Source organism: Pholcus phalangioides, unplaced genomic scaffold (genome assembly GCF_987345545.1).
Source record: "Pholcus phalangioides strain wild (caught in Gottingen) unplaced genomic scaffold, Ppha-v1.0 ptg000014l_1, whole genome shotgun sequence".
NCBI lineage: Eukaryota > Metazoa > Arthropoda > Arachnida > Araneae > Pholcidae > Pholcus > Pholcus phalangioides.
In genome coordinates this window covers 8,202,494-8,212,965 of record NW_028301607.1, presented here as the reverse complement: position 1 = coordinate 8,212,965, position 10,472 = coordinate 8,202,494, and positions in this window count along the sequence as shown.

The following is a 10,472-nucleotide window of genomic DNA, read 5'->3' as shown; positions in this document are numbered from 1 at the left end:
GAAATATGCAGGCTGTTTATATCCAGCTAAGTATGGGACTACCATAGCATCACTTTGCCTAAGGGGCCCATGATGTTGAGACGGTCCTGAATAGAGCTCGGATTAGCGGGGAGCTCAATAAATTCTAGGCCAGTGGTCTGGGGGCCAATCTTCTTTGCAAAATTTTAGTTCAGTATAAATTCACTGAAAAAATAAGAATATAAGATAATTAAGAATACACAGAAATACTTCCAGAAATTGTTGAAAATTCAGAATAAGTGAAAGAAATAATTCTAAGAAAATTGATGAAATTTCAGAATTCATGAAAGGAATTATTATCATGCCGCGCATTTGGTAAATATAAATGGCGTTATTTTTGAGAGATTTAAAGTTGAAAACGTCGGACAATTGAGGTTTTGCGTCAATTCACCTAAGTAGAAATTCTATGTTCGAGTAGTCGCCATTAGAACTACTAGGAGTATTTTTAAAAGAAATGTTTAATTTGTTAATCAGATGCTAAGATATGTGTTCTACTTACGTATCAAGAATAATAAGACACCATGCATATATTCTTGATAGGGTGGGAGTATGTTTGTGTATATAACTTTAGTATTTTTTCTATATTATTCTTTTTCTCTGTATCGCCACTAGATGGCACCGCTTAAACAATTATTATCTATGTTATTTTTCCCGCCTTTTGAGGCAGATGTTATTTTGTATCGGCTCGAGTCAGTCGTACCTTTGCTTCATCTCATTAATAAACGTTTTTCGTTATAATTGAAACCTTTGCGTTCTACGTATGTAACGCCGCGTTCGTATACAGAGCTGTTGATTTTTCGAAATTTGTGAAACCAGTGACGCAATGAGTATAATATCAGGACTTAGAACCCCTAGAAAATAATAATATAGCATGTGAAGGCGCCATATCAGAACTGTAAATGAAGAACTGTAAAATTTCGACTCAGCTAAGAAACTGCTGCGAATAAAGTTCAACCGCCGTGAAACATAGCGCAAGAGCCCCGGAATGTTAGTGAATTTGAACGACCCATCTATCGGAAGCCCCCAGCGAATCAAACATGGGTCGTGACCCATGTTTTGGTTGCGACTAAGAACCCTTGGTGTACGGTATGAATGGTTCAACTTCAGCTTGAAAATATGAAGAAAAAAAAATTGATAACATTAACCGAATTCCTGATACTACCAACCAATCGGATGTTTGGATATTGGTTCAATCCGCACTCTTTTGATCAGCCGAACCATCGTACGATGGCGAATATTAAATAACGCTGATACTATTGAAACCCCTACAACAACTTTTCAATTATTTTAATATATGTACGTCTACGACTACAAACAACATCAATACTTATAATATTAACTTTTTCCCGTATTTGCTATTAAAAACCTATGTTTAAAATAGTGTTGATAGCTTTCTATATGGGCCATGAATTTCTGACAAGTGCGTATAATAATTTAAAATATGTTCGTTATACATTTATATTGCTAGATGGCATTGCAATACAGGCTTTCTAAATTCTAAATGTTCCGCGACTGAAGTTAAGGGGCCGTTCAAGTATTACGTAAGCAAAGTTTTATCCATTTTTGTACAGTAATTCAAGTATTACGTCATCATCGATGTGGGGGGGGGGAAGAGGGGGATTCCGATTTTGCTGACTTTTGATGACAAGGTGGGGAGGGGGGGGGGTTTGGATAATGCTTACGTCATCAACCCCCCTTTATGAAAATATGAATTAGGATTCAGAGGGGCAGAGCTGATTACGAAATTTCGCTGGGGAGGGGGGGTGGGGTCAGCGTTTTGCTGACGGGGGGGGGGGTTAAAAATGGCTAAAATTTTGCTTACGTAATACTTGAACGGCCCCTAAGAATAAAAAAAATATTTCTCATTATTTCAGTTTAGTTAAAATTTATACGGCGTATACAATGTATGCACATATGAAAAAACACAGAGAGCATACCTTTGTGTAGTGTAACCAAAGTACAACAAATTAATGGCTTAATTTCAACATTGAAAAAAATGGATAGTGTCCTTTACCTCTGATAACACACAGTTATTGCCAGTAAAATGATATATTGTCCGCAAAAATTATTTCTTCCATTATTTTTTTTTTTCCGCGAAGTAAAATTATTTCTCCTAATAATTATTATTTATTATTATTATTTTTTTTTTTTGCCTGTTCGCAAATTATTTCTCTCACATATTTAGTTCCTTCGGTCCTCCAATAACTTCTTTCATTCATTCATTTTAGGCTGGTCCGCAAATTAATTCTCCCATGGAATGGACACCGCCTAATCGCCCGTGCGTGAAATTTTTCAACTATTTTCACCGGTCCGCAGCTGAGAAAAGATTGAAGAAGACTGATCTATATAGATAGGATATTCCCGCGCCGACACTTGTAGATGATTAGTTCCAATGGAGGCGTAATTTCTCTTCGTCCAGTTGATGATGTAACTGTTTCACTCTCGACGGTAAAACTTTGTCTAAAACAATCATGTGTGTGCTCTATTCACTTCGCGTTACAACTGATCAAAACTATGCCTAAGACTAATCGATTGGCCAGATAATTGACTCGAGGCCCTTTATTGTGGGTATAAACAACGTTTCATTGTCCTAATTGGCCATTATAACACACCGAAGATATCCATCACCTATTACGTCAATGGAAACAAACGTAGCGTGAGTCCACCGGCACGAGAGTGCTGTTAGCCCACATTCCCGCTGTGGCCACCAAACTAAGGTCAAGGCAAGTCACGTTTCTTTTTTCGTTTGTTTCCTTCTTTTGTTCGATTTATGATGTATCGAGTGAACATTATGAATAACGGTTATTATGCGTCACAATTTTCAAACATTGTTATATTGGTAATTAATTACACGCTGGATGAAATATTGACAACACCTGTATTTAATCCCGATTATTCAGAGTGTATATTTGTAGATATATTGTTATAGCCCTATCAAGGTCGTAAATATTTATTTTCAGAGTTCTCCGTGAGAAGGGGTGACCGTGATGATTCTTCGGAGCCCCGAGCTTTGTAAGGCCCTGGGTGAGCTAATTATCTGTAGAAAGATCAATATCCTAGCTCTGCGGAAAGATTAAAATTCTTGCCTGCAGAAAGATTAACATCCTGGCTTTGTAGAAAGATTAACAAGAATCAAAGCCGCTTGGAAGTTCTCTTAATGCAGCTTTGACAAGAATAAACATCTTAGCTTTTTGTAATAGATAAGCTAGAGATAAAAGAAAGCCTCCAACACATTCATTAGAATGCACAAGATACTCACACCTTTCAAGGGGTGGGAAACTCTCCTGAGCATTTCTAGAGGTAAGCAAGAGGTCTACGCATTTCTTATGAGATGAGAGAGAGCCTCTCACTACATGTTTCTATGAGTACGCCAGCTGCATTTCTTATGATATAGGAGCTTCCCGCAAATTTCAAAGGCTACGCATGTTTATAATATATAGCACCAATATTTCTACGCATTTCTGGGAATACACGTTTCCAGCACATTTCAATGGGTACGCAATCCCCGCCATTAATCTGCCCCGATCCCCTTGAGACCTCTGCAGTTGACGATAAAGCTTTGCTTTTTGTAGTGCAATGGTTCCCAACCAGTGGTATAAATCAAATCCCTGGTTGTACGCGACAAGTAATTCAAGTAATAAAAAAAGCGCAAACACACACACCATGAGATTATGGAACTGTGTACAAGAGAGTGTTCACGCATCCTACGCATTTCCATTAATTAAAAATTCCTACTTTACAGTAGCCTATAGGCGAAACCAGTCATCAGAAAATTGTGAAATTTTGTGGAGGACTTCACGAAGTGGGGAATTTGTTTCGGGGGATTAGTTGCACGTATCGCCACCAGAGGGCGTTTTATTAGGAAATGACGCATTTAAGCAAACGGTTAGAATTTTAACAATTGTTAAACCGTTTTACAATTGTTACTGCAACAAAACATGTTCCACATAATGGCCATCATTTTCAGATACCATGTGAAATCGCAAGATGGCATGTTCCACAACTGACTTAAGTACGCGCGGGGAAATGCTAACGAGGGAAGACGCGTAGTCCAGGACCTTTCCTGGCCACGGCGGAGGCTCACCTGAGCCAACATGCCAATGAGGGAAAACAAAAGCCTCAAGCTCAATAGAGCTAAAAAGACATCAGAAGAGCTCATCGGAATAAGTTGTATATTGTGTAATAGAAATATTTAAATCTGTATATACTTTTTTTTTAATATAATGTGTTTTTTATTCAATGTTCATGTGTTTTATATTTTTATATGCATAATAAAGCTGCCGACACCGCCCAGCCCCCCTCATCCGGGGCAATGGCTAAAATTGACAATGGTCGATAAATCCTGGGCGGTGCACGGTATGAAATGGAAATGGCGTGAAATGATGCTTTAAAGGTCAGGTAAAGATCTTGGATTGTCACGACTTATCCAGACGTTTCAAATGCCCCTAAAGCCGAAAATCGCATGGCGGAGTTGAGAACCCAGCGGTTCTCAACTTTTTTGACTCGCGGAGCCCTTTCTGGTATGTAGTTTCTATGGCGGAGCCCCGTAGGCTATTTTTTGTATTTATTCATCAAAGTTACTGATTTATATTTATAATATTTAAAATATTTATATATATATTTTCAAATTTACTGGTTTTTTTAATTTTTCTCGAGCTGTTGCGGAGCCCCTAGGGCTCCCCGGAGCACCGGTTGAGAACCACTGGATTAACCTATTAAAATTTTTTTTTTTTTTGAAATTTTTGGCCGGATAAATTATATATATGCGCACAAAATGTTGTAAACGTAAAGCACGTAAAATTCCAAAATCCCCAAATGGGGATCGTAGCAGCTAATAGGTTAAGGTCCGGTGATCGAGAAGGTCATAGATTAGGGAAGTGCCGGCTGATGACACGCGTTCTTCTGTAAAATGTGTTTTAAGAACATTCTTAACACACACTGCAATGTGTGGAGGAGCATCGTCTTGCATAAAGATTGTGTCTGCAAGACAGTGACGTGCTTGCAGAGCCGGAACAATTTCGTTCAGTAACAGCAATGCATATCGCTTCCTTTCGGTGAATGCAACGGAACATCTGAGATAGCGTGCGGATTTTCTGGTTCCCGAATTCGGCAGTTTGAGCATTGACTGCACCATCCAAGTGAAAATGTGCTTCGTCTGTCCAGGAGGTAATCCAAGGCCATTCTGAATCGATCTCAACGCGAGGTCGACACTACACTGCAGTGAGAACCGGAGTCGAGTCGTCGTAATCATATAGAAGCAACCTCTGCACAAGTGAAAGTTTGTACAGATAACAACGGACGATATTCCGCATGATCTTATAGACATGCATGGACCGCATGATCTCATGAACGTGGCGTATTGGACGCCTGTGCTACACGCCCGACACTAGTGCCACGAGAATTCGAAGCTCTGTCCTCTTCCACCTGAAGCGAAACCACCTGTACTGCGTCTATAGAAACGGGTTCTTCTTTCTCTTCCGGAACGAACAGCCAACGATCTTGTGGTTCCGCGAATTTCGTTATCATACTCCGATCATAGACTTGGTTGAAGGGGTGCAGAGAAGAGCTACGCGTGTCCTTATTGGCACACAGGGCTTGAGTTATGAAGAAAGACTTCATTTTTTGAATATGTTTACATTGGATGAACGCAGGTGTCGAGGAGATATGATCGAAGTGTTCAAAATTTTCAATGGGATGGATAGGATGGACCATGAACTTTTAGTACACCGCCAATCTACTGCTTTTACAAGGGGACACCAGTATCGATTGGTGAGGGACAATGCAAGGTTATGGTGTCGCAGGGAATTTTTCTCTAATAGGGTTGTTAATAAATGGAATAGCTTACCCCCGGAGGTAGTAAATTGTAACACAATTGACACGTTTAAAAAGAAATACGATAAACATGTTGGGGTAAATCGAGAAGCTATCCATTCTTAGAATAAGACAACCATAAGTATTCTTTATGGGCATTGTATAATATTTTATCATGTGTATATATTGTTTGTAATTTGTGTTAATTGCATTTTTAATTGGGTTGCTGTATTTTTGAAACATATGACAACCATATTTTTATGGGCATCTTTTTATCAGCCACCTCGTTGGGCATTTTGCCTGTTGTGGCGTTGTATTTGTATTTGTATTTGTGTTTAACATTCATTGGACCTTTTCGAATCTTCCAAGTCCAATATTGCCGAAGAGCAGTTACTGCGGAATTGCTGTTTTGGTAAAACAATTTGACCAGAAAGCGCCATCTCGTAAACTTATTGTCATTGTGAGTTGCAAACACATTGAGAAACGAGATCTCCGCAAATGTTTCTAGGTTTTATAACAGCTGCTGCGTGACATCACATAAATTTACATGTTTACTACAGGTATCCAAAGTGAAACGTCTTCTAGTGGCGAAATGTGCAACTAATTTTTCCCCCTGAAACAAATTCCCCTCCCCCTCTTCATGAAGTCCTCCACAAAATTTCACACTTTTCTAATGACTGTTTTCGCCTGTAGGCTACTTTAAAATAGGGTCTTTTAATTATGGATGCCCTGTACTTCTGTGTTTCGGTGAATCATAGATTTTGTAACACCTTTTTTCTTGTTTCGTTAGCTGGATGGGACCCTTTGCGGCCTACATTTAATCCATGAACCACAGGTTGTGCACCGCTGGTCTGTACAGGGTTCACTAAGTATCATACGCATATTATGTAGGGATAAGAAAGACTCCGACGCATTTTTAGGAATACGCAAGCTACCAACGCATTTCAAGAGGTGAGCAGGTCTCCTGAGAATTTTCAAGGGTACGTAAGCCTCATGTGCATTTCTTGGAATACGGGAGCGTCCCACATACTTCAAGGAACATTGTTTATGGTAACTCTAATGCTTTAACGCATTTCCGGAGGATACGCAAGATTCTTCACATTGTGGGTACGCATTCCAATGGATACGCATTTCGACGCGCGTATGTCGCTCTTTGTATACTTCTTTAACATACCTGGCAATGCAAGCCTCTACGCATTTGAAGGGTGGCTATGCATGGCCCGCGGAATCAGCTTCACTTTAAGAAATTAAGCGAATCGGGATTTTTTTTTTTGCAAACATGTTTACCATCCCCTGATCCCCCCCCCCCCCAAGCCTGTTAGATCAACTGCAAGTGGGCGGAATCAACTTCCGTACAAAGTTTAAAAATAAAAGGAGAGAGAGTGAGACAGATCCTTTCGGGGTGGTATAGGAATACGCATATGTAGTATAAATTATAAGTAAAGATAGAGTATCTCTCTCTTCCTCGGTCGTTTTTTTCTTATTATTCTCGGAATTCGGGGTGGGGGGGGGGAGCACTATCAGCTGTTCAAAATCGGAGAAAAAAATTCTCCTCGAGAAAAAAAGTGTGGCATTTTACAGAGGATTCAGTGATTTCCTCTGTATGAGCTATGAAGCTGAATCACTGAATACTTGGTTGAAATTTTAAAAACAGTTCACAAAAAGGGTTAAGGTCACAGCGTTACGAAAGAAATAATACAGTAGTGTGTGTGTGTCTCCATCAGGGATGCACTGCACAACCTTTTCAGTGCGCGGGCCGGATATGAGGTATTTCTACCTCTCGGGGGTCAGAAACTTGCGGGATAGCACCTGTATTTTACGAGACATGCGCGTATAATTTTGGCCGTCCCAACTTTTTCATAAAATGTTCCGTTTTTTTTCACTCACACATTTCCAACAAGACTTCGTTGAATTTTTGAAATCAAGAATTAGGTTTATTTTCATGACGACATAAACTATTTAATTATGACTCTATAATAAAATTAATTACAGTCGCATATTGTTCCGGATAATGTCTCTCACGAGTACTCGAGATGGCAAAACACAAAGCAATTTGAACGGCAACACAGATTTATTTAGAACGGAACAGCTACTTACACGCATTTACAAGCAGTGATTTGACAACGCGCTAAACGGAAAGCATCTAATATACGGCTTCTCAGGCGCACGCAAGAAGAGAGGTCTTCTACCTTAACTCAATTTTTCGCCGTCTCTCTCTTCAATTTCGCCTTGGCGGCGCTTTTAATTAGAGGAACCTTCCAGAACATTCTCCGCGATTCTCGCGAGATCATTACATTTCTCTTGGCGCTATGACTTCGCCAAATCATCGGAGCTGTCATCAAATTTGTTGTTAATTCGGCGAGATTTAGAGAAATCCGTGGATGACTATTTTTCAGGTGAAAAATTACATAATACACTCATGTCCATAAATTGAGGATAATGCCAGCTCAGGCAAATAAAGGTTCAAAAACAAAACAAACGTTACTTATTCATAAAGCCCATTTATTAAACAAAAGATAAAGAACAAAAACAATGGTGTATGTATGATACCATTCATAAAAACTGCGATTTTTGCTGCCTGGAGCAATTGTAAAAAATATCTCCTTTACAAAAACTTACTATCACATGGTTGGTATGATGGTTAATACATTGTATGTCTTCCATGCGATCAAATACAGTCCGTACAACGCCTAGGCATGCTGAGTATCAAATTATCGATCTGATCTTGGGGAAGATCACTCCACTCAGCAAGCAATGCTCTCCGAAGTTCCGGTACACATTTAGGAGGTGGTTGACGGGCTGCAACTCGTCGGCCAAGCATGTCCCACACATGCTCTATCGGATTCAAGTCAGGTGAGAATGCTGGCCATTCCATACGGGTTATATCCTCAGATTCAAGGCATACGTTTACGATGTTTGCTCGGTGCGGACGGGCGTTGTCATCCATAAACATAAATTCTGCGCCCATGGCACCCCTAAACAAACGTACACGTTGTTCCAGAATGATGTCCCGATAAATTTGGGCTTTCGTGGTTCCGGTTTGAACATGCAGATCTGTTCTGGAACCCAGTATAATTCCACCCCAAACGAGCAATGCTGCACCACCGTAACGGTGTCGTTCAATGATGTTATCTTGGTGGTAACGGATACCTGGCGTTCTCCATATGAAAGTCCGACGTGAATCAGACTGCAAGCTAAACCTGGACTCGTCGGAAAACATCACACAAGCCCACTGTGACGATGTCCACATTGCATGTTCTCTGCTCCAGGCTAATCGCTGCCGACAGTGAGTTGCCGTGAGCGGAACACATCTGACAGGCCTGCGAGCATATAGACCAATATCTCCCAAACGTCTGTACACGGTTTGCCTTGAAACTGTGGTACCCGTGGCTGCAGATAGCTGACGAGACAGGTCGGATGCTGTGCTCCGTCTGCTTCTTTTGGCAGTTACTGCCAAATACCGGTCTTCGTTCGGCGTTGTAACTCGGGGGCGACCGGTACTGTAACGTCTACTGACATTTCCGTTACCTTGGAATCGTTGCCAAAGCCTAGAGATGACACTTTGGCACACAGGCTGCCGATAATTCTACCACGTAAAAAATCATCCACATGCGTCCTCTGTGTCATAACTGCTTATGGCACTGAGCGCCTTACAGAACTCTTGTGAACAATTTCGCTTCTTTGCCACCATTCCTTATATACCCCCCTCTTACACTCTCGTCATTGTGACGTACTGGTGGCTTCCTGAAATTTGCATATCATTCTTGCAGATGCGTGTGATAATTCTACAGGTGAAATGTTTACTTTAGATTTCGATTTCCGTGTGATTCTGAATTATCCTTAATTTATGGACATGAGTGTATTTATTTTTCGTTAGAAGACATTTCAATTTGTTTCATGATGTGTTGTTGGTCGAGAAGATCTATTAAAATCCGATTCAACTAATTTCCCAGTTTTTCTTTCACCATAATCTTAACGAAAATTTGAATGTTAGAGAACAATGCGTCTAAAATATCTAAACCTCTTCAGTTACAAAGAAACAAGAAACAAAAAGTATATTATTGACTCCGATTTTTTCACGTATAAAATATTTGACATGAATGTCGCTCTCCACTTGTTAATACAAGATATACGGAAGACTGGATGTTGTATAAAATATTTTCTTTTTTTAGCTTATTGGCACAAAAACTGTGTGCAAATACTAATCTGGATTAAATTTACATTTCTGGTACAGCCGGGAAGTTATGGGTTCTGTATCTACCTGATATTATAAAAAAAAATATGCAATGGTGTGTGCATGCGCGTGTCTGTATCAAATACGGTCTTCGTTCACAATTAATACTAATCAGTTAGGTATACTATGTTACTTAAAATTCAGTAAAGCCTCGATTATACGACGCAATTGTAAGAATGAACATACACTGGTGTAAGAAATTAAGAGAATTTGTAGACTTGGTCGATTATCTCTAGAACTACTGTACCGACTTTAATGAAATTTGATATGTACATACCTTGATACAATACAAAACAAATAACCATTCAATAATTGTAATACACACGCATGATCGTGCGTAACACTCGTTGGAGTCGGAAGGTATGAAACAGCGGTTGCAGAATAAACAAAAAAATGGGTTAATAGATGG